This window comes from Gorilla gorilla, chromosome 1 (genome assembly GCF_029281585.2).
Source record: "Gorilla gorilla gorilla isolate KB3781 chromosome 1, NHGRI_mGorGor1-v2.1_pri, whole genome shotgun sequence".
In the NCBI taxonomy this organism is placed as follows: domain Eukaryota; kingdom Metazoa; phylum Chordata; class Mammalia; order Primates; family Hominidae; genus Gorilla; species Gorilla gorilla.
The window spans coordinates 226060231-226084343 of NC_073224.2; the positions used below are offsets into that span (position 1 = coordinate 226060231).

A 24113-nucleotide genomic window follows, 5' to 3' on the forward strand; every position below is an offset into this window, starting at 1 on the left:
ATTAATGGTGAAAATATACCAACAGGCACTTGTTTTGAAGACAGATGTTCCACCTTGCACACAGAAGGAGCTGCCTGGCATGGTTAGCGGGAACACACTACAGATGGGAGTGAAGTCCCCACTGATGGCTGGATGGAGGGGCCGCCAGCCACTTGCCCTCCCCACACATTTGGAAGGAGAGACCACAATACCATGTTCAGAGCTACATAAATGAAAAAAAGAAAGAGGAGAGAGGCGATAGCCCTTAACATTTTTGGCCCAAGGAAAGAAGCTTTTAATCAGAAAGCGCTAATTCACTTACAGTCAGCAGAAAGACAATAAGAGACAGACTTACTGACTGTTGTACAATGTAATTGATTAGGGTTTCTGAATCTTATTCATTTTTTAAAATGTTCTATCTTGTATTATGTATGCAGTTTGCTGGCTATATTTGTTCACTTCTCTCAATTATCTGCATACAGAAAATGTGACAAGGGCTGCTTTTCTTTTAATTTACTCTTGTGATCAAATGAGTTTCATCCATCAGGCAGCAGGATCGTGAAATGATTTCCTTTACACAAAGACCAGTGTTTCAGTAAACTCATAAATGGATAGGAACGTGCATATAACCTCTCTCTCTCTTGCTCACTCACTCACTCACTCTTCTCTCTCTCCCACATCCCCTGCCCTGTTTTTCCATGTGATGGCTCTCTTTTCCTGTGGGCTGCTGGGAAAATGGACAATGGACAAGTGTAACACCCATCACAAGAAGAACATGGAGAATATGGACGAGTGGCGCTGAGTGAGCCCCAACAAGGTGCCTTCCCCCAAGACTCATCTGAGCTCTGCAAAGACGCAGCACAGCCCCACAGATGGGCAGCCAACCAGGAGCCCATCCCTCTTGCCAATTCTCCCACTGGAAAGTGGAGGATTCAGGGGAGGAATCGGGTGGGAGGCATAGGGCAGTTTGGCCTTTCACATCCCATTTAATTAGGCCTGATGCTTGAAGGAATATCCCTGAACTTGGCTGATGGATAAGAAAAAGCTGACATCTTTGGGTTAGACTTTTAGGCTTGGCAGAGTGTTCACTCCATAGGGGCACAGGGATCGAGTATCAGAGGGAAAGAAGAGCACAAAGCTGGGTCCAAAGACCAAAAGTGTGTCCGGCTTCTGTATTATCCGGCCTCCAACTAAACATTCCCTTTCATGCCTTCCTCTCTAGGCACAAAGATCCATTCAACTGTGAAGCAACTTCAATAAATTCAACTCCACTGATAGGGTACCATGTGAGTCCCTATGTGCTGGACTCTGTTCTGAGCAGTGGGCTACCAAGATAAACAAAGAGAAATCAGTGCCTTTTAGGAGGCCTTGGTTGAGCAAGGGAAGTGGGTCCATAAATAAATAATTAGAGAACAAATGCATCCACTTTATTACCTGCTAGGCTTATGTTAAAATTCCCTTAAAGATGGAATGGCTTCTGTTGAGGCAATTCATATCTCTCAAAAATTTTACTTCTAGCACCGGGGCTTTATGAACCAAATTAATGACCAGATGGGTTGAAGGGTTGAAGATGAACTTGGAGATTTCCTGACGCTATGGTTAATGTGTGACATCTATTCTGGGGTGGCTTCCAGTCTCAGCTCTCCAAAGACAAAAAGACAATAAACAGTGAGGACACCTATTATGGGCTGGAATATATCCCCCCTCACCCCCCAAATTCATATGTTCAAGTCCTAACCTCCAGTATCTCATAATGTGACTAGGTTTGGAGATAGGGGCTTTCAAGAGAAAATTAAGCCTGTTTGGGTGATCCCTAATCCAATATGATTGGCGTACTTCTGAGAAGAGGAAATTCGGGCACACAAAGAGACCACAGGGGTATGCAGAGAAACAGCCATGTGAAGAGGCAGCAAGAAGGCCGCTGTCTGCAAGCCGAGGAGAGAGACCACAGGAGCAACCACCCCCCTGCAAGTGTCTTGATCTTGGACTTCCAGCCTCCAGAACCCAGAGAAAATAAATGTTGATGGTTTAAGCCACTCAGTCCGTAGGATCACTATGGCAGTCCTGGCAAACTAACACAGCATGCCTCCCCCTTAGCAAACTAACACAGCATGACTCATTGAGCTGATCTCCCCACTTGGCTGCCCACGGAGAGGCCTTCATGCCAGCCTCAGGCACCAGCACCCCTTGGTGGCATTGTGCACCAAAGCACAAAGATGGTGCAGTACCACCTTATCCCCTGAGAAACTGCTTTGCCCCCAAGCACACAAAAAGGGAGCTCCTGGCCTCCTGATTTTCACAGACTGAGCACTGAGCTCACTGCCCCACTGGCTCACTTCACTGAGCTCTGCCTAACCTTGGACTTTTCTACTCCAATCCCACTCAGCCTCCTGGGACCTTCAGATTTGACATTCGGCATCGTCTTGTAAACTTGGACTCTGACTCCCTCTTGCCCTCAAATCCCATTCAGTGTTGCCAGGACCACCTGGTCCTCCCAGCATCGTGAGTGGGCCCAGGGACCTCACAACATTCCCACACTTCCTCAAATCTCTCTTCACTCCAGACAGAACTGTTATGCCCAGACCGTTAGTTCCCCAAAGAAGACCACCAGAGTCCAGAGTCAAAGCCAAGCGGCAAAGATCTTTACTACAAGTTCTAACCTGGTCCCTCCATTCCACAGCATACAAGAGGGCCTTGAACAATGTGAGTGTTTGCTTTTTATAGCCTGAAAGTTACAGGGGAACAAAGGAATTCTTTTGGTTCCCACTCTTTCAGTAAAACTTTGAACGGCTGTCCTCTTATCGGAGACTTTCCTGGTGGTGTTTGTACTGGGCTCAGGAAGTTTGAGAGATATATGGCAATATGTGGTGGGATGGGAGGATGGGATGTGTTTGTACTGGGCTTGTTTGTTTTGAGCCCGGGGCTGAAGAATGTGCCCGGCTCCTTTCAGAACAACCCCACGAGCCAAGTGTCCACGTCTCCTCTCTGCCAGGGTGTCCCTAGCACCCGCTCAAAGCACCAACTCAAAGCCTGGCACACGGTGTGGGCTTCATATACCTCTGGTGACCAAATTCGCAGACTGGATACATACACAAAGAACAGCCTTTCTCTCATAACCCCATGCATTCTCTCAAAGCAAGACTCCTGCCTGAATCAAGTGAAAGCATTTCAGATTTATTTAGAGTGTTATCTCTTATCAAGGATGACGGGGAAAGGTTAGAGGACCCCGGAGCACTTCTGAGCACATACAGATATGGAGGAAGGCAGAGCCGCTGCTAATTTCCCAAGTGGGAAATACCCTGTCCCCATTAGCGTTGGATTTCCTGGCCTCCTGGCTTTACCACGGCTCCAGTGTTAGGTGAACCTTTATTTTTATATTGCACAGAACACACACTCAGACCAAAAAAAAAAAAAAAACAGTAAAGGGGTATGCTTTTTCTCAGCTATTGGAAAACATATATAGGCTTCATGGATCCTACATTACCTCTAAAACTGTTTTCAGATCTGGCCTGTCCTATGTTAAATCGCTTCCTCATTTTTCTTTTTATGTGCAGCCTTCACTGTGAAATAGTTTTTGCATCTGGACAATGAAATTGAACTTGCCTAAAGGGCAAGGAACAACGTATAATCATAAATTGAAAACTTCTCAGTTGGAAAGAAGTCACTGGAGGCAAATAGATGATGGGAAACTTTTGTTTTGTTTTGTTTGAGACGGAGTCGCATTCTGTCACCCAGGCTGGGGTGCAGTGGTGTGAGCTTGGCTCACTGCAACCTCCACCTCCCGGGTTCAAGCGATTCTCCTGCCTCAGCCTCCTGCGTAGCTGGAATCACAGGCGCCTACCACCATGCCTGGCTAATTTTTGTATTTTTAGTAGAGATGGGGTTTCACCATGTTGGCCAGGCTTGTCTTGAACTCCTGATCTCAAATGATCCGCCCACCTTGGCCTCCCAAAGTGCTGGGATTACAGGCGTGACCCACTGCACCTGGCCAATGGTGGGAGACTTTTAAGATTTAGGTAGTTACATCATCATTCTCCAAGACCCAGCATGAGCAGTCCAAGGAGGAACATCAGATCAGGAGTCAGAAGACCCAAGGTTGATTGACAACCCCACCCCTTCAAAGCTGTGTGACATTGGGGAAATCACTTCACCTCTCTGATTGTCCTTATTTTTTTATTATTATCATACTTTTGCATTTGTAAAATAAAAGTGATATTTATGCCATGTCTGTCATTAGGTCATTGTAAAATTCAAATGAGACCTTTGCTAAAATGCACCACTCTGTACAAGTAAAGGAAACATATCAGGAAAGAACATCTGAAGCTTGGGTTTAGATTCCCAGTCTGCCAGTGAATACTTCTGTGTCTGTGGGCCTGAGGTATCACTTTCTCCTTTTACACTTCCGTTTCTTCATCTTAAAATGTAATAAATAAATTAAGCATGTTGGCAGGGGGTGGAGGGGAGAGCTTCTGCCTTTATGATACATGGAATAGAGATGCGAGGCCTTTTCCTGTTGGAATTCTAGAGGAGGAACCTTCTATCTTTGGCTGCTTCCCCTAGGGAAGCCCACAATGAGAGAAAGGTGTTCGTGCCTCACGTGACTGAAAGTCCTACCTGTTTCAGTTGCAACTGTGTCCTAAGGAATCCTAGCTTCACTTTGCTCCACCACACACACAGTCCACATAAGTAGTGAGAAAAAGCTGCTACATATATAAACCAGATCATGTCACTGGCTAGTCTGAAACCCTCAGTGCTTAATACACCTTCCACTTACAACAAACCCTAAATTCCTTACTAGGGCCTCTGAGGCCAGCTAAGAGCTGCCCGCAACCCCCACCCCGCACCACACTCCACTGGCCTTACTGACCGAGGCTGCAGTTATACCTGCCTTCCCATGGTTCCTCAATCCTGCCCTGATCTTTGTCGCCTGAATCTAACGGTTCTGCAAATCTGCCCTGAACCTTGTTGCCCGAGGGTAATGGTTCCTGGAACCTGCCCTGATCTTTGTTGCCTGAGGGTAATGTTTCTTCCATGGATGCTTTTTTCCCCTGCATTCATTTCCTGTGGCTGCTGTAAGAAGTCACTCCAAACTGGGTGACTTAACAGAAGTTTGCTATCTTCCAGTTCTGAAGGCTGGAGTTGAAAACTAAGGTGTCAGCAGGGCCCCACTCCCCAAAAAGGCTCCAGGGAACCATAGTCCCTTGACCCTCCCAGCTTCTGGTGGCTTTGGCTTTCCCTGTGGCAGAGTCCCCAGCTCTCTGCCTCTGTCTTCACATTGCCTTCTCTTCTGTATCTCTGTCTTCCCCTCTCTGTCTCCACTGTCACTGGATTTAAGCCCACCTGGACGATCCAGGGTGATTTCACCTTGAGACCCTTTTTAATGACCTCTGCAAAGATCCTTTTTCCAATCAAGGTCACCATCACAGTTCCCAGGGAACGTTTGGCTAGGACATGGACATATCTTTCTGGGGGCCACCATTGACCCCCAAGCTCCATTGCCACACATTTTTGCTAGGTCAGAAAAGACATTTTTGATAGTCACGATCAGGACAGGGGCAGGGGGAGGATGGTGCTTCTGACATCCAGTGGGTAGAGGCCAGAGAAGCTGCCAAACATCCCACAGAGCACAGGATGCCCTTCTACAAGAGAGGATTATCCAGCCCCAAATGTCAATAGCACTGAGATGGAGAAGACCTGCCTTCCAGTTTTGGCACCTGCTGTTCCCTCTTCCTGGGAGACATGCCCGTGGATGATCCGATCTTGCTACTGAGGCCTCACCACCCATTACCCTATCCACTCGCTACTGCAATCTGTGTTTCATTTCCCTCAGAGCCGCGTCTCAATGGGAAGCCCTTATTGATTCACTTACTTGTTTGCTGTGTCTCCCTCTCTCCCCTCCCCAGTGCTGCCCCCGACAGGAGACTGACCACAAGCTCCTGTGAAAGCTGGGTTTTGTCTCTTTCCGAACCACATTTCCATGGCAAGAGCAGAGCAGGTGCTCTGTGCACACTTTCTGAATGGAAGAATGAATGAATGAACAGGTGAGTATCCCGCAAGAGGGCGGGCCTCAGAGGCACCGTCCACACCAAACATTGCCAGCACTCGAGGGGACTGATGGGACTTCAGGAACTGAGAGAGGCCATTGGCGAATATACCAAGATGTCCTTTTCCAGAGAGCTTAAGCAATAAATAAGAAAAGATCTTTCCTTCTTTTTCTGTGTGAGTTTAAATCAAAATGTGGGTTTCACCATTGTCTATTCTGTGCCGAGGATGGTGGTAACTGATGTGATATTAACAATGAAGCTGAATGCAAGATCCCTGACTTTAACAAGCCTGGATTATGGTTAAGATGAGACTGAACCCAGATAAAACAGTGTCTGATTAGGTGCCAGGCTGCATGAGGCTAGAGAGAGCCAGCGGCTAGGCAGGGACGGGGGTGGCGTGGTGAAGCCGTCATCACAGGGGCTAGCTTCGGCAGTACATATTAAAATGAGAATGGTACAGAGAAGACTAGCACAGCCCCTGTGTAAGAATGTCACACCAATTCGTGAAGCGTCCCATGTTTTGTTCAGTCTTCGGAAAGTCATTTCGCCTTAGTGAACTTGCTCCAAGGAAACAGTGTGAGGCAAAGCAAAACAGGTGGCACCAAATGTTGAAATTGTGATTTTGCACCACAAAAATATTCACGTAAGGTGATTTGTGATATAAGAAAGGAACAGAGTTACGTGTGAAATGCATCTTGGAAATGGGGGGAAAAGTCGTCATAGAAAGGTAGACCCTTACCTGGGTCGGAATGAATGGGGAGGGCTCCTATTGGGAAGGAGCCTCCGAGGGGCCAGCCACACATTTGTCATCACTGAGAGATGAAGGGAGAAGCCTGGGCCACTTGGGAGCTGGTGAAGAAAAGGCCCCAAAAGAGGGTGGCGGCATGGATGGGTTTAGGTTGGATTCCATCACTTTCTGTCCTTGACCACTGAGACCAGGGGTGTGTGTTTGACCCATAGATAATATAGGCCCACCGGGGGCTTTCAGTAAAGGAGGGCACCTCAGAAGTCATTTGGGAAGATTGATCTCAGAGAAATAGAATAGCCAGGAAGAAGGAGAACTTGAAGGGAGGCTGCAGTCCCATTTGCGGGTGATTGCGGCCATCCAGGCATGAAATGGTTGACTCTATTGGAATTGCCTATTTATTTCATAAGGAGAAGCAGAAACTTCCTTCACCTTTCCATCCTTGCCTCTCCTGTTGCCTCTCCTCTTCTCTGTATTTGGAATTCTCGCTTAAAAATTCATTTGACTACACACCTGCTCCGGGTGATTCTCTTCTCTGCAACAAAGCACCCATTTCCAATGAGGAAAACTGGAGTCACAGAGATGCTAGGAGGGAATGGTCCTGCAGAAGATGCAGCAGAAGGTACATACACGTCAACAAGGCTGACAGCTGTTGGAGACAACCATCTCCCTGAAGCCTCAACATCCACCTTGCTTGACTTGGTTAAAATCTGTGACCTCAACACAGCATGAATGTAGCTTAAAAAAAAAGTCATGCCTCTGTGTGTTTCATTTTATGTACTCAAAAAGCAGGTAGAATGCAGAAAAGTGGAGCTTCAGCCTCTGCAGGAAAATGGCAATGGAAACACAACCATGGAATTGTCCCAGCAGGAAGAGACTCTGGCTGCCCAAGGAGTGACATCAAGATATTGGTGGAAATTCCAGACAACAGCTGGTTTGATCTATTATTTACATTCCCATGTAATTTTTACATCTTTTCTGGATTTTAAAATTATCTCTGCCAACTACCCATTCCTCCGCTTTGCTATCAAATGTCGCCTTGCTTATCAAGTTACTCCCTACAAAGTAGGAAAAACAAGTATGTCACAGAGCAGTAGCCATAGACAAAAAACAAACAATAGCAAAAACCAAGGTAGGTGTTTTAATCTAGTAGAACATAATACAGGTACATTTCTGTCCAAAAACAAGGACAAAAATGTTAGATCTTAAGGCATGATGTTGTAGAAATCTACAGCAAATGGAAAGAATGTATTTACACATAAGCCTTCAGAAGAACAATCTGTTTCAATGCTCACAGCCTAAAAGCAATAGACTACATGGATGATGAAAATGATCTGGTAGGTGCAATTAGCTACTTTATAACCAGGAGGCAATTGCTTCTACTGTGGCTTAATAATAACAGAATATTGTTCTACTGTAACAGAACAGAGAACATCAGCTCATCAACTATGTGAGCTGGGTCAGGTGAACAACTATCTCATTGAATCTCAGTTTCCCTAGTGATCACATGGGAGTAGAATCTCAGAGGATTGTGATGGGAATGAAATGGGATGATTCACATAGGAACTGTCTGTCAAAAAGCAGTGTGCTCATTCAAGAAGGCACTTCTGGATAAAAGAGATCCAAAAGTGGCTCCAGGCAGAAGAGGTTATTGATTCCTTGGCCACAGGAGTGAAGTTCAAAGAAGAATTGGGTTTTATTGAATTACTCAAGTTTTGCTCAAACACTTTACAGTTATCTCTGATGCCTCACTTTCTGCTGCACATCTAAAATCATTACAAATTCTTTTATTTCTTCTTTAAAACATATTCAGAATCTGACCACCTCTTACCCCCTCCACTGCTGGCACCCAGCTTTCATCATCTCTCACCTGGGTCTCCCTGTTGCAGCACTTCCCGTCTACACCCATTGACAGCTGGCTCTTTCACAGCCACGGCCAGATTGTATCTCTCCTTTGCTCAGAATCCTGCAGAGGCCAGCCTTTTCTGAGATCAGGAATTACTTCTCTAGCCTCATCTACTGTGTTCTACACACACTGTTCCAACCTCGCTGGCTTCCCTGCTGCTCCTTGAGCACACCAGGCACCTTCTGCCTCTGGGCCTTGCACTGGCTATTTCCTGCATCTGGAATGTTCTTTGCTCAGATATTCCTGTAAGTAACTCCCTCACTTCTTCCAAGTCATCTTCTCAAAGAGGCTTATTCTCACCTCCCTATTGAAAACTGGAACCCTCTACCGTGATCTCCTTTAGCTTGTGTGTTAGTTCTTTTTCACAGAACTTACACCTTCTAACATTACTGGCTATTTTTGTTCTTTATTTTCTATCTTTTCACACACATACATAAGCATTTAAGTGCTCACATCATGAGGGAGGGATCTTTGGGCATCTTATTCATGGATGTATTCCATAATGGACCCATAGTAGGTCCTCAATGAATATTCTTGATTTTTAAAAAGTGTTTGTTAGGCATAGTGATTAAAAGCTTGGATTCATGATCCAGATTGCTTACATTTGAATCTGGGTTCTTCCAATTCCTAACTGTATAATTGTGGATACTTCACATAATTTCTCTGTGCCTGATTTTCCTTCTGTAAAGTGAACACACACAGACCCCCCCGCTGCCCTATTGAAGTAATTCTTGTGGAATTATTGCTCCTTGCACTTCAGGTTGGTATATGGTAAAACAGAATATCAGGCTTCATTCACCGTAGTGATGAGTTAGCTGACCAACAGAAGAGGTTTCTAAGGGAAGGTTTGCATATCACACCTTTCCCTGGATAACCATTTTCTGAATACCTGCTAATACTATACTCATATATGACAAGCTATATCAATTAAAATTCCTTGATGAAGCAACATGGGTGAGCAAACTCAAATATCCATGGTACGCACAGCTTGACTCATGGGGTTCTCCCTCTCCTTCTCTCGCCTCTGCTTCCCCTGGGTTGGGCAATATCCTCAGTCAGCTCTTGCCTCATAGTGCCAAGATGGCTGCCACAGCTCCAGACTAGATATCATCATAGGCTGTGGACTAGTAGAAGAGCACAGAGCTCCTTTGCCAGACTGCCCATCTGGGTCTCTTGCTCTGTTCTCTTTGGCTCCTATGCCCATCCTTGACTCAATCACTATAGTAAAAAAATATGATGCTCTGATTAGCTAAAACCTACATCAAATTCTCCCTAAGTCAGAGGTGAAGTCCCTCCCAGGACACACAGAAATGGGGTAGGAGAAAGCAAGGTCAGACACAGTTAGCAGCAGAAGGATGCTTGGGTACCAGAAGCCAGAGATAGCACATGTCCACTGTCCTGAGAACACTGCCAGTCCCTTCCAAAGAATCTTCCCTCCCTACCTCCTTTAGGTTTCACAATCCACTGAAGCATCCTTCCATAAGAATTCAAAGTCAGTTATATTTGGACCAGGTACCTCTGGGCCCAGTGAAGGAAGACGGGCATCTACCATCTACTGATGTTAAACTTAACCTTGAGGTAAGATGAAACCCAAACCCTTGTAATAAAACTACGTATGTGATATGGGTTGGATCTGTGTCCCCACCCAAATCTCATGTTCAATTGTAGTCCCCAGTGTTGGAGGTGGGGCCTGGTGGGAGGTGATTTGATCGTGGGGGTGGTTTCTCGTGAATGGTTTAGCATCATCCCCTTGGTGCTGTTCTCATGATAGTGAATGAGTTCTCATGAGACCTGGTTGTTTAAAAGAGTGCACGGCACCTCCCCCCTCTCTCTCTTGCTCCTTCTCTGCCCATGTGAGATGCCGTTCCTCTTTGCCTTCTTCTATGATTATAAGTTTCCTGAGGCCTCCCCAGAAGCCAAGCAGATGCCAGCATCATGCTTCCTGTACAGCCTGCAGAATCATGAGCCAATTAAACCTCTTTTCTATGTAAATTACCCAGTGTCAGGTATTCTTTATAGCAATGCAAGAACGGATTAATACAATATACACAGGAAAACCACATGTCTTTATGATCTGTCTCCTGTACTTCCTAGTCTAGCAGAGTGTGAACAAGGTACTTAACCCATCTGTGCCTCAGTTTCCTCATATCTGAAATGGGCATCCTACTTTTTCACACCAAATAGGGCTGCTGTGAAGATTAAATTGGATCGTACACATAAAGCCCTTAGAACAGTGCCTGGCACATGGCAAAGACCTGCTAAATGTTAACAATTATTATTGTCCCTGCTATTATTAGCAAGGGACCAGTAACCAACTTAGTACAGTACTAAGCCTTGTGACACGAGACAGATGTGCACAGTGTTATTTGGCCTGAGAGTCCTTTATATCTTCCCAAGAGGAATGTTTTCCTTGAGTGTCAGCTATTGAGACACTTATAGACAGACTTTTCAGCATGTCCCACACTGGGTTGGACTCTCCCTAGCTAAAGAGTTAATCCATCTAATCAGTAAATTCTTCTAGCCCTTGTCTGTTACTAGCTATTAAAAAGATGGCTGAGTTTATGGTGGTCTAAGATGAGCCAAGTGGAAGATGGGAAAAGATTCATCCCTGAGGGCAAATGGGCTGGAGACACTAGAGGAGTTCTAACATTTGCTCCAATTGTGGTAACCCCGAAGACAAAAAGATGGCACAGACACACCTGAGCAGCTGCAAACCCTTGCTGCCCCTTAGCATCCAACAGTGAACTGTCTAAGCAGGAAAAATAATTGCCCTAACACAATTGACTTAAGTCTCTTATCTGCCCAGAGCTTCTGGGCTGAGCTTATGAGTCCTGATAAAAGTCTAGAGACGGGAAGGAAAGTCTCTCCGCCTCTCCAGTAAGGAAAAATCTGCCTGCTCCCGTACAGACCCACGGGCTGCCTGGTCTTCTCATCGTGAAAACCCACAGATAACATGCAGGAAAGAAGATTTTTTAAAAAAGGGGTTAGAGCTGAATGTTTTTCATTGGTGACTCTTCTTACCTAGCGTTTGTCTCTGAAAAAGATTCAGAATCCTGGCTTTAGCAAAGGGTTGTTTTTGTTTTTGTTTTTGTTTTTGTTTTTGACAATGACAGGCTTTCTAAGGTTACCCAGCCAGGGCTGCCTCTCTGGATATCCTGGCAAATCTGGAACAACTGTTTTCCTGACAACCTGGTGAGAGAAGCCAGGAAACCAATCTGTCGCATTCTTTTAAAACCCTTGGCAGTTTTGAGTCAAATTACAGCTCAGATGTTTGGTCAGCAGACAACCCAATTCCAGTAAGACATTCCCGGCTCTATCCCTAATTAGTGTTGCAATCCACCATGATCCAATTGGTCCTTCTGGCACCCAGTCTTCCCATCTGTAAAATGGGAAGATTCAACCAGATGAATTCTGAGATCTCCTCGGTGAACATCCTCATGATTCAACCAGATGAATTGTGAGATCTCCTCGGTGAACATCCTCATGATGTTCTGTTTCGAAGAAAGGGTTTGTATCTGTGGTCAGCATGTAAGGCAAAAATTACCCCATTACATGGTTTCCATTGCCTATACAGTGCCCTGGCCTTGGGTTTTGTTTTTTCAGGAATGTACAGTAAATTTTATACACTCCAAAATTTGAGACTCACTGAGCAAGACAAAGAAAGAAGTAAAAGAGTTGGATGCAGGCTGGCATCCAGGCCTTCAAACCACCTTATCTTGAGAATAACTGTCAAATCCCTGATGATGAAAAGGGGATGGGGGAAGAATGAATAACATGTTCCTGCTTGATGGTAGGGTTTGATCTATTTTGTTTTAAAAACCCTCTGGAGCCTTGCCCCCACTGATAGATTTGTTCTCTCTAAAAGGATTAAATAACATTTTATGTGTAAATAAAATATTTTGCACAGAATCCAGAACCTGGTAGGTAGGAATACAAGTTGAATTTGAATCTAAATCTTGCCTTTTCACCATTCTTTGAGAAACTGCAAAGGAGAATGTGGTCACCTGTGAGCCGTCCTCCAAAGCTGGGTTTTCCCATGGTGACCCCACCATACAGCTGCCCCATGCAATGCCCCAGTCTCAAGCCCCTGGACCATGGGATTAGGTTCCAGAGGCAGCAGAAGAGTGAGCAGTGCAACTGCAGCTGAGCTCACATGTGGGAAACCTTTCTGTAAATAGCAAAGAGTGCTCATCTATGATGAATCATTAACACCATCCACCTGACCAATGAAACCAGACTGGGCCTTCTCATTTGGGTAGTTCATGAGCTAACATTTCAGTCCTCACCATGAGCCAGGCAGTGGTCAGTGATTTACCTGCAACAAGAACCCCTTACAGTGTGAGGCACCCATCATCATCATCACCAGTCTTACTTACTAGAGGAGGATATAGAAGATCAGAGAGGCTAAGTGATGTGGCCAGGCTCACCTCATCTCTAACTGGCAGATCTGGGATTCAGATCTGGGTTATGCCTGTCTTTAGAAGGGGCCAATCTGTCTTTTTACCTCCCCACCCCCTGATTTCAGACCTGCTGACCCAACCCCCAGTGTGACGGTATTTGGAGGTGGGGCCTTTGGGAGGTGTATTAGTCCATTTTCATGCTGCTGATAAAGACATACTTGAGACCAGGAAGAAAAAGAGGTTTTAATGAACTTACACTTCAGTGTAGCTGGGTAGGCCTCACAATCATGGCGGAAGGTGAAAGGCATGTCTCACATAGCAGCAGTCAACAGAAGAAGCTTGCACAGGGAAATTCCCCTTTTTAAAATCATCAGTTCCCATGAGACTTATTCACTATCACAAGAAGAGCAAGGGAAAGACCTGCCCCCATGATTCAATTACCTCCCACCAGATCCTTCCCACAATACATGAGAATTCAAGATGAGATTTGGATGGGGACACAGCCAAACCATATCATTCCACCTCGGCCCCTCCCAAATCTCATGTCCTCACATATCAAAACCAATCATGTCTTCCCAACAGTTCCCCAATGTCTTAACTCACTTCAAGCATTAACTAAAAATCCACAGTCCGAAGTCTCATCCAAGACAAGGCAAGTCCCTTGCACCTATGAGTCTGTAAAATCAAAAGCAAGTTAGTTACTTCCTAGAGACAATCCAAGCATTGGGTAAATACAGCCATTACAAATGGGAGAAAATGGCCAGAACAAAGGGGCTACAGGCTCCATGCAAGTCCAAAATCCAGCAGGGCAGTCAAATCTGATAATTCCAGAATGATCTCCTTTGACTCCATGTCTCATATCCAGGTTACACTGGTGAAAGAGGTAGGTACTTATGGTCTTGGGCAGCTCCACCCCTGTTTGCTTTGCAGGGTACAGCCTCCCTCCTGGCTGCTTTCACAGGCTGGCATTGAGTGTCTGCAGCTTTTCCAGGCACACGGTGGGAGCTGTCAGTGGATCTACCATTCTGGGGTCTGGAGGACAGTGGCCCTCTTCTCACAACTCCACTAGGTAGCATCCCAGTAGGGACTCCATGTGGGGGGCTCTGACCCCACATTTCCCTTCTGCACTGCCCTAGCAGAGGCTCTCCATGAAAACCCTGCCCCTGCAGCAAACTTCTGCCTGGACATCCAGGTGTTTTCATACACCCTCTGAAATCTAGGCAGAGGTTACCAAACCTCAACTCTTGACTTCTGTGCACTGGCAGGCTCAACATCACATGGAAGCTGCCATGGCTTGAGGCTTGCACCCTCTGAAGCCAAGACCCAAGCTCTACGTTGGCCCCGTCAGCCACGGCTGGAGCAGCTGGAATGGAGAATGCCAGATCCCTAGGCTGCACACAGCATGGGGACCCTGGGCCTGTTCCACAAAACCATTTTTTCTCCTAGGCCTCTGGGCCTGTGATGGGAGAGACTGCCTTGAAGACCTCTGACATGCCCTGGAGACAATTTCCCCATTGTCTCAGGGATTAACAATTGGTTCCTTGTCACTTATGCAAATTTCTTCAGTCAGCTTGGATTTCTCCTCAGGAAATGGGATTTCCTTTTCTATTGCATTGTCAGGATGCAAATTTTTTGAACTTTTATGCTCCGCTTCCTTTATAAAACTGAATGCCTTTAACAGCACTCAAGTCACATCTTGAATACTTTGCTACTTAGAAATTTATTCTTCTGGATACCCTAAATCATTTCTCTCAAGTTCAAAGTTCCACAAATCGCTAGGGCAAGGGCAAAATGCTGCCAGACTCTTTGGTAAAATGTAACAAGAGTCACCTTTGCTCCAGTTCCCAACAAGGTCCTTATTTCCATCTGAGACCACCTCAGCCTGGACTTTATTGTCCGTATCGCTATCAGCATTTTGGGCAAAGCCATTCAACAAGTCTCTAGGAAGTTCCAAATTTTCCACATTTTCCTGTCTTCTTCTGAGCCCTCCAAATTGTTCCAATCCCTGCCTGTTACTCAATTCCAAAGTTGCTTCCGCATTTTCGGGTATTTTTTTCAGTGGCATCCCACTCCATTGGTACCAATTTACTATATTAATTCATTTTCATGCTGCTGATAAAGACATGCTTAAGACTGGGAAGTAAAAGAGGTTTTAATGGACTTACAGTTCCACACGGCTGAGGAGGCCTCACAATCATGGTGGAAGATAAAAGGCACATCTCACATAGCAGCAAAGAGAAGAAGCTTGTACAGGGAAAGTTCCCTTTTTGGAACCATTAGAACTCATAAGACTTATTCACTATCATGAGAACAGCACAGGAAAGACCTGCCCCCATGATTCAATTACCTCCCACTGGGTCCCTCCCACAACATGTGGGAATTCAAGATGAGATTTGGGTGGAGGCACAGCTAAACCATATCAGGAGGTAATTAGGGTTAGATGAGGTCATAAGGGTAAGTTCTTCATGATATGATTTGTGGCTGTATAAGAAGTGAGAGACATTGTTGTATCTCTCTGCCATGTGAGGACACAGTGAGAAAGTGGCTGTCTGCAAGTCAGGAAGAGAGCCCTCACCAGGAAGTGAATCTGCAGGTACCTTGCTCTTGGACTTCCAGCCTCCAGCACTGTGGAAGATCAATGTCTGCTCTTTAACCCACCCAGTCTGTGGGACTTTGTTATGGCAGCCTGGGCTGACTAAGGCAGACATCAACAGAGCCAGCACAAGAGCAGTGGCTAAGAAGGTGGGGTTTGTACACAATAGACCTGGGTCAGAGACTTAGCACCTCCAAACACTAAGCAAGTGAACCAATTTACCCTCTCTGGGAAAATGTACTCTCCATGGTTGTAGTTGTGTCATTTATAAATGGGAATGGTAACAGCACCTGCCTTATGGAATCATTGTGGGGATGGAGTTAGAGGGCTCAGGATTTCTAGTACGCAGCAAGCTTGCAATGAATATTAGATTAGAAAATATACTGACACTGTGTCTAGAATGACACTGTGTCATCACTTTTAGAGATCAAGGTATTGAAAGTTTCCATCTAATCAGTTTTCCAACCTGATATGTGAAAAGATAAATCTATCAAACCATTATCATTGTTAACGGTGAATGGGGGAATGCAGAAGGAAGGGAGGAAGAAGGAAGGGCTTTTCAAACACAGAGTGATATGTGGGGCAGTCGGCCTGGATATGGAGGATATGGGGGGCATCGACAGTGGGGTGGGCAAAGAGAGGACACAATCTGGATGCCTGGAATAGGGGGCTTGAGAGAGTTCCAGGCTGGAGAGTAGAGTGTGGCTTCAAACACCTAAACCACTTCCTTCCTAATTCTGCAAATCGCCAGAGCCACATCCTGCCTCCCCAGGGATCCCCAGGGTTAAAAGAGAGCCATGGGGAGCATCAAAGTCCTGCCTCAAAAGTGCACTGATCACCCCAATGCCGGCCCCCCACACAGCAGCTGAAACATGACATATTCGGTCACCCACATGCACTTGTCTGTGTAGCCTGAAAATAATGGGGCCGTCTGCTGCTGTGGCCCTGAAGAACCAGGCACTGAATCGGTCCAGGGATGCTTCCCATGCAGCTCTGCCACCGCCATGGCTGGCCTGGGGCTCAGCGTTTCTAAAAGGCTGACTGCACCTCTTAAAAGCTGCACTGCAAGGCCTTGGAGGACTCATTGAGCTGTGAGAGAAGAGTGCCCTCCCCTGGACGTTAGCTGCCAGTTTGTGGCCTCCACCAAAACCACCACTGAGCTTTTCCCTTCCTACCCGAACAAGGGGGCAGACTCTGGGCAAACACCCCTTAATTTCAGACGTTAATTTCAGACGGCCACACACAGGTCACTGGCCAGTAGATGCCCCACTGGCATCTTTGCTCTATTGTTGCTCAAGAGTTTCCACCATGCAAAGCCCTTGGCATAAATAATGTCATTGAGTCTTCATGCAAATCCTCATAGAACAGGACAAGAAACTGAGTTCAGGAAGGCTCAATGGTTTTCCAAGGTCACGGAGCTTGGACAGAGCTCAGACGCCCCAGCACCGTGGTCAGGAAGGAGCTAATACTCTGCAGTCAGAACACTTGGGTGCTTGTCCAGCTCTTTCATTTCTTAGCTGTGCAATTTGGGGAAAGTGACTCAACCTCTTTAAGTGTCAGTTTCCTTTTCTGTAAAACAGGATAATCAACTCAAACATGGAAGTTTTTGGAAAAATACCAAGCACGTGGGAAGGACGTAATAAATGACGTCTCCAGTCACCTTCCTTCTCTGTCAGACCTCAGGGCCTGGGCTAATTGTACGCCTGCATTTTTCGGGGAAAGTGCTTTACTTGTCACGACCTGTGTAAAGACAGAATTTGGAAAACTCAGCTAAGAATGTGGTGTGACGCTGGCTCTTCCCGCCCAGTCATCCTTTCACCACACATCACAAGGTTGGCAGGGTATTTGCCACTGAACATCTCTGTTCTCTGCCAGCCCCAACTCCCTAAAAGACAGGGATCATATGGCTTTTATGCCGGAGAAAGAATCAAGAAATGAGTGACTTTACTGCTGTCACCTGACTTGCCCAGCCTTGAAATTGCATGGGGATCCCCAGTGCTGAGGAAGGGGTGGGCAGGAAGGAAGGAGCACCTCCTAGAGACAAATCTACACTGTAGAAATAAACAAGAAGACTTTAGAGGGTGCACATTGAAAAAGTGAAGAGACTCCTCATCTCTAACGAGCAGGGGAATGATGTGTCACTTTAGACACCTGGGCAAAGTCTTTGCCCATCAAAGCCAGGGATGCAGTTAGTGACAGGCAAGACTGCCTCTCTTCCGCACGGCACTTTGAACTCTGCTGGGGTGAACAGTTATCTAGAGCTTTCTATGTGCCAGGCACAGGGCTGGAGGCTGGGATGCAGTAAAGAGTGTGGCAGCTTGGAAAAGGTCAAGAGACAAAACCAAGGCAAAGGGCATGGCAGGAACAAGAAGCACAGCCAGCCTAGTCATCAGTGCCAAGACTGCACTCTCTCATGCCTCCAATGTCTCTGACTTCTTCTACTACCAGCCAAGACAACTCCCTGCTTTGAAAGGACTCATGTGATTACACCAGGCCCATTCCATCCATCTCCCTTTTTCCATGTAAGGGAACATAATCATGGGAGTGACATCTTATCAGAGTCACAGTTTCCCCCTACACCGACACTGAATGGAGAAGTGATCGTACAAGGGTGAGGGTCCCTGGGAGTGAGGGGAGAGTGTCTGCCACGCTCCCAACAAAGTTCTTTCTCCTAAAAGCCAGGACATCACTTCTTGGAATCAAGACTGTTGACAACCCACAGTGGCCAAAGAGGAGTGGGAGGGATGCAGGCAGCTCCTCACCCAAGTAATGGTGATGGGCTTGTCCTCACTATCATATGGTCACACAGCATCCAGCCTGAGCTAGCAGCGTCCTCAGCACTGCAGATACACAAATGAACACACCAGATCAGGAGCTCACCTTCTAGCAGAGGGAGTCAGGAAGAGAGCAAATAAGTGGGACTTTTTTAGAGAGGAAGAGGACAAAGGAGAAACCTCACTGGCTTGCCTGATGTGGACAGCCAGTCGGTAAGGTCAGACCCAGCCTTGGGTCAGAAGTCAGCAGTCAGATATGGCAAAGCTGCAGCAGACCCTCTAAGCCTGGAGGGTGGCAGTCTCAGGAATCCAGGCCAGAAGTTAGAATCTAGGCGAAGGGGCTGAGCGTGGTGGCTCACGTCTGTAATCACAGCATTTTGGGAGGCGGGTGGGTGGATCACTAGGTCAGGAGTTCAAGACCAGCCTGACCAATATGGTGAAAGCCCGTCTCTACTAAAAATACAAAAATTAGCCGGGCGTGGTGGTGCGCAGCTGTAGTCCCAGCTACTCAGGAGGCTGAGGCAGGAGAATCGCTTGAACCCAGGAAGCGGGGGTTGCAGTGAGCCAAGATCGTGCCACTGTACTCCAGCCTGGGTGACAGAGCGAGACTCCATCTCAAAAAAAAAAAAAAAAAGAATCTAGGCAAAGGGTTGGGGCATCAGGTGTGGAGTCCAGAGACAACGCAGGTGTGCAGGACTTTCAATGCCCCTGCTCTGTAAGGGTACAGACAGGGCTGGTGAGGAATCAGAGGCTCTTTTACAAGGTGCACATGCAACCCTCAAAAAGCACAGCTGAGAGAGAGACAGCCCTTTCGTATGAATGAGAAAAAGGAACCATTTCCTTCAAGTGCAGCAACACTGCCCCAGTCCTTTTGGACTCTGCTGGGCCTGACGTTAGCACTCAGTGCACAATTATCACCAGCTTTCTATGTGCCAAGCACAGGGCATATAGAGATCAGTAGTTCCTTCACTTTTTCAATGTGCATCCTCCAAAGTCTTACTGTTTATTTCTACAGTATAGATCTGTCTCTAGGAGGCGCTCTTTCCTTCCTGCCCACCCCTTCCTCAGCAGCCGGGATCCCCACGCAATTTCAAGCTTAGTGGATCGGCATATCCTGGACTGCAGCCCGTGTGTGTGCTGTGGCTAGGCGCCCTGATGCAGAGGCCCTGGGTGGAAACTCTATTTATCCTGCTGTCCCTCTATCTCTAGCATTTTGCCTAATGTCTGGCATAGCATAGACCCTCAATGGATGTCTGCTGTATGGACGAATATTGATGAATCCTCCACTTCCTTCAGGACATTGATGTACTTCCACTGAAGGCAGGAGTCATCCAGGGCCATTTTAACCCCCACATCATTTCCCATGCTATCTAGAGCAATGCTGTCCAGCAGAAATATAATGCAAATTGTGTATGCAACTTAAAAGTTTCTAGTAATCTCATTAAAAAGTAAAAAACACACACAAACAAAAGTTAAAATTAATTGTAATAATATATTTTATTTAGCATAGCCAAAATATCGTCATTATCATCTTAACATGTAGTCAATATAAAAAGATACTAATGAGATATTTTACATGTCTTTTTTTTCCCTGTACTAAGCCTGAAACCTACGGTGCATTTTACACTCAAAGCACAGCTTGGGCTAGCCACATTTTAAGGGTGTTGTAGCCACAGATGGTTTGTGGCTACCACCTTAGAGAAAGCAGATCCAGAGCCTGTGAGCTTTTCAAAGGAGAAAAGTTTCTTGAGATCTGAAAAATAATGTATCATTCCAAGTCATGCAAATAAAACCTCCTAAGAGAAATAGATAGATATGCAATAGAAGTCAAAAAACTACAAAATGATCTGGATAATAAGAGTGCCTAGACCATAGCACTGTTGTAAGTTGTATGAGTCACACCCGTACAGGCACAGAAGGTCAGTGGCACAGGAGGACTTAGTTGTATCAACAGGTCAAATGCAACTCAAGTCTAAATTCTTACAGAGTTATACAAAATTGCATTGCAAGTGGGATGTGGATGTGTATTAATATATCTTATGTAATGAGGGATTTGGCCTCCAAAAATGAGTTCCTAAGGTTTGGCAAGGCTTTAAGCATCCTTGGAACCCATGCCCTCATGTTCTGCAAGCCTGAAATTTGCAGGTGAAGGAAACGGAACATCCAGCTGAAGCAGAGAGCACAGGGCCAAGGATGTGGACAAAAACCACCCTGCTGACTAAATGCATTTTTCAAAAACAGTGCATTTGCACAGCACCCCTGATGCAATGAATAAGATTTTCTTTTTTCCTGCCTGTCAAGCCACTTATTAATCATAACATATTATTGCTTTGCTTATTCAATATGTGGAGTGAAACACCAGGATCCAGGTGAGAACAGGACTGAAGAGAACAAAATTCGGTGGCAAGAAAAGAGCAAAATTAACATAGGCTATAGAGAAATGGTAGGGGAAAAAAATGCCTCCATCCTTTTAGAACAGATTTTTACAGCTATCAGAAAAGTAAAGGGAAACTTAAATAAATTTTTAGTGCAGCTCCTACTTGACGCTGAAATCGTTTTGATAAGGAATGGCATTTTGAGGAGAGGGGCCTGATGGAGGAGAGTTTAAGCTGAATGGAATGGTGGCTCCAGTCTTTGCCTTCTCCATGCAGCTGCAAATTAGAGTAATTACCCTCAGGTTCACGCTGGGCCGTGCAAACGGGAAATCAAATTTATGTTCCAAAAAGAAATGAAAGAAAAATATCAGAGCGTGGAGAAAGAAGGGTAAGGGCCAAAATCACTCTTGACATAGCAGAAAGGACATTATAGATTTTAGCAGAGAATAAATGACAAGAAAAGAGTGAGGTTATAAGTCCAGAGAGGCACCTACTGAAACTTCAAACTAAGCTAAGGAACTCAGAGTAGACAAAGGAGGTTTCAACACACATGCGCACACACACACAGCCCTCAGATACACATCAAAGTCCTCAAGAAGTGGATCTATACTTGCCTGTGGTCAAAGGAACATCAGAAGGAGAGTTAGTTTTCATAGCATCATAAGAGTTTGAAATGGATAAATGGATCATTGCCAATACTAAGGGCTACTGGCCCACCCCTGTGCAAATACTCTTTGTCCTCTATTGCAACATATAAAGAATGGACTAGGAACACCTGGCTGACTCTCATGACCTCACTCTAGGCTAGATGTTGTCCTTGGCTCCATTTCACTCTTAAGTCATCACACCACAATCTTCGGTACCCAGGCAGTACCTCTCTGTCATGCGGTGTCTTTCCTACTATGACACAGGACTTTGGTCCTTAAGTAAAGGTCATGGGCTATGACTGATTCACAGATGCGAGCTCGGCCACATTGCAGTCCTAGCTCAGCCTGTGCATTCTGAGTCCTGGCTGTGAAACACCCATACACACGATTTTTTAAAAGCATCTTAAAATCCAATGGCATAGGCAGCACAGACCCAGCCATGATGGAACTAGAAATACGTTGGGGTTGGCACAGGCGTAGCTGTGTGTTCTCCTTCCTGCCAAGGATGGAAGATGATTGACTGAATGGGAACAGGAAATCGGCTTGCCAGAATGCATCTAAAATGGGACGTGCATGCTTGGGGGAGTGTTAACGTTATGCTTCAGAAAAGGAACAAATGGGCAAGTCCACACGGTTCCCAGCTTGTTCTAAAGATAAAGGGTCACTTTGGGGATACGTAAGAGGGCAAGGCACAGATAGAGGCCAATTCTGCTCCCTGGGAGATAGTTGGGTATTTTGGAAAGTGGAATGACCATCATTTAGAAACAGAGTCAATTTGTCAGAGGGCACTGCAAGTCTGGCCCACCACCTGCCTCCTGGGAGGGAGATCTGTGCTGGCACGATGCCATGTTTTGAGCAGCAGCACAGCCTCTTAAACACAATTCAGGTAAAAAATATTGATTGCTTGTCTGCTATGTGCCAGGCATTGTGTTAGGAACTGGAGACACAATTAGAGCAGGACACAGCCCCATCCTTCAAGGAGCTTACGATTCAGCAGAGACACACTCTTCCCTAAACAGGGAGCTATACTCTTCTATAGTAAGGGCTGTGAGAGAGCCACAAAACATGCTTGAGACGAGCCTCCCCCTGGCTTGGTGGAGGTGGGGAGAAGGCTTCCTAGAAAAATATGACTTTCAAGCAAAGACCTGAGGGTGAATAAGATGTAACCAGTAGAAAGAGCGGTGAGACTGGAGGAGTTTGGGGTACAAAAAAAGCATCCTCAGTGACCTGCAGGCCATGGCAAGCTTCTAGAGCATCTCGTGGTCCAGTACGGCTAGAATGCAGGGTAACAGGGGCAATGTGGAGGGTAAATTGGAAGTTGGTCAAGGATAGATAGATTCTGAAATTCAGCAGAGAGATGATCTTAGAAATCTTGCACAATCCCCTCACTTGGTAGATGAGGAAACTAAGGCACAATCACAGAGGAATTACCGGTTCAAGTACATAAAGCTGGAGTGTGACAAGTTGGGCCAGGTAGGTTTCTTGGAGTCAGGTGACAAGGCTGCATCTACAGAATTGAGCAGTCATCACCTTCTCCTTTCCCACTTGGTAAAGTCACCAATAAGCACACTTTCCCTGGGGCACACAACCCAGCATACAAAGCTCATGAGTTTATGTGCCATGATCTGGTTAAAATGGAGCTTCCGCCCACCCTATCTCATAGGATCTCCACTGCAGCATCATAAGTAGACTCATCCCTACATCTCACACTCCTGAAGACTGAAGAGCTCAACCGAGGTGGCCTTGTGTGGAAACCCACCTGAGAACTGCAACACTGGAATGTGGAGCCACACGCCATATGGTGTTCTTCCTTAAGGCCCCCCTAGTCCCTTAAATGTGTTCATCTCAGCTACTTTCCTACCCATAAATGTGAGTTGCAAAGGACAGGGAGAGGAATTACTTTAATTAGGTCTTCCTGCAATAAAGATGGATCTTGATGTAAGAAAACAAAGCAGGCAAAAAAAAAAAAAAAAAACAAACAAACAAAAAACCATCTTGGGCTAATGGGAAAGACTAAAAAATGGTGACACAAATTGCTGGCTTGAGCTGTCTCCTAACTGCTCTCATGCCATACTGGATCCAGGGGCTGAATTAAGATGACAGGGGTGGATCACTGCCCGGAGAAAGGCTCTTACCTCCAGGAAACATCAGCCCTCTCACCTGGGCTCTGAATGAACGTGGGGAGAAAAATCCCAAATGATGACAAGACAACACAGCAATCTACACTTCCCTGAATAGGTATTGAGAATGTGAAGGAGGGAGGGAAGAGGGGAGAGAGATGAAGGAAGGAAGGAAGGAAGAAAGGAAGGAAGGAAGGAAGGGAGGGAGGGAGGGAGGGAGAGAGGGAAAGGAGGGAGAGAGGGAGGGGAGGGAGACAGGGAGGGAGGGAGGGAGAGAAGGAGGGAGGGAGGGGGAGGGAGGGAAGGGGAAGGAGGGAGGGAGGGAAAGGGTGGTTGAGTGTATCAATGGAAACCTGGTAAAAAATGATTTAATCTGCATGCACTGATCCAGCTAGTGTTAATAGGACCAGCCAAGCACATACATAAAAGCAGAGGTTACCAGGGTTCCTATTTTAGGGCTTTCAGGGGAAACTCACTATCTCAAAATATATCATTCACATCTTCTGGGATGCCACTGAATAGAGACGCGT

At 46.0% G+C, this 24113-nt stretch overlaps 1 protein-coding gene and 1 non-coding gene across 2 annotated transcripts in view; one reads left to right on the forward strand and one right to left on the reverse strand.

Moving 5' to 3' along the window:
- Positions 1-24113, reverse strand: part of KAZN (kazrin, periplakin interacting protein) — a 1230220-nt gene that overhangs the window by 988976 nt on the left and 217131 nt on the right. The window lies entirely within an intron of this gene.
- LOC115932216 (U6 spliceosomal RNA) lies at positions 6444-6546 on the forward strand. Its single transcript, XR_004068535.1, has one exon. It is a non-coding gene; the product is annotated as a U6 spliceosomal RNA (small nuclear RNA).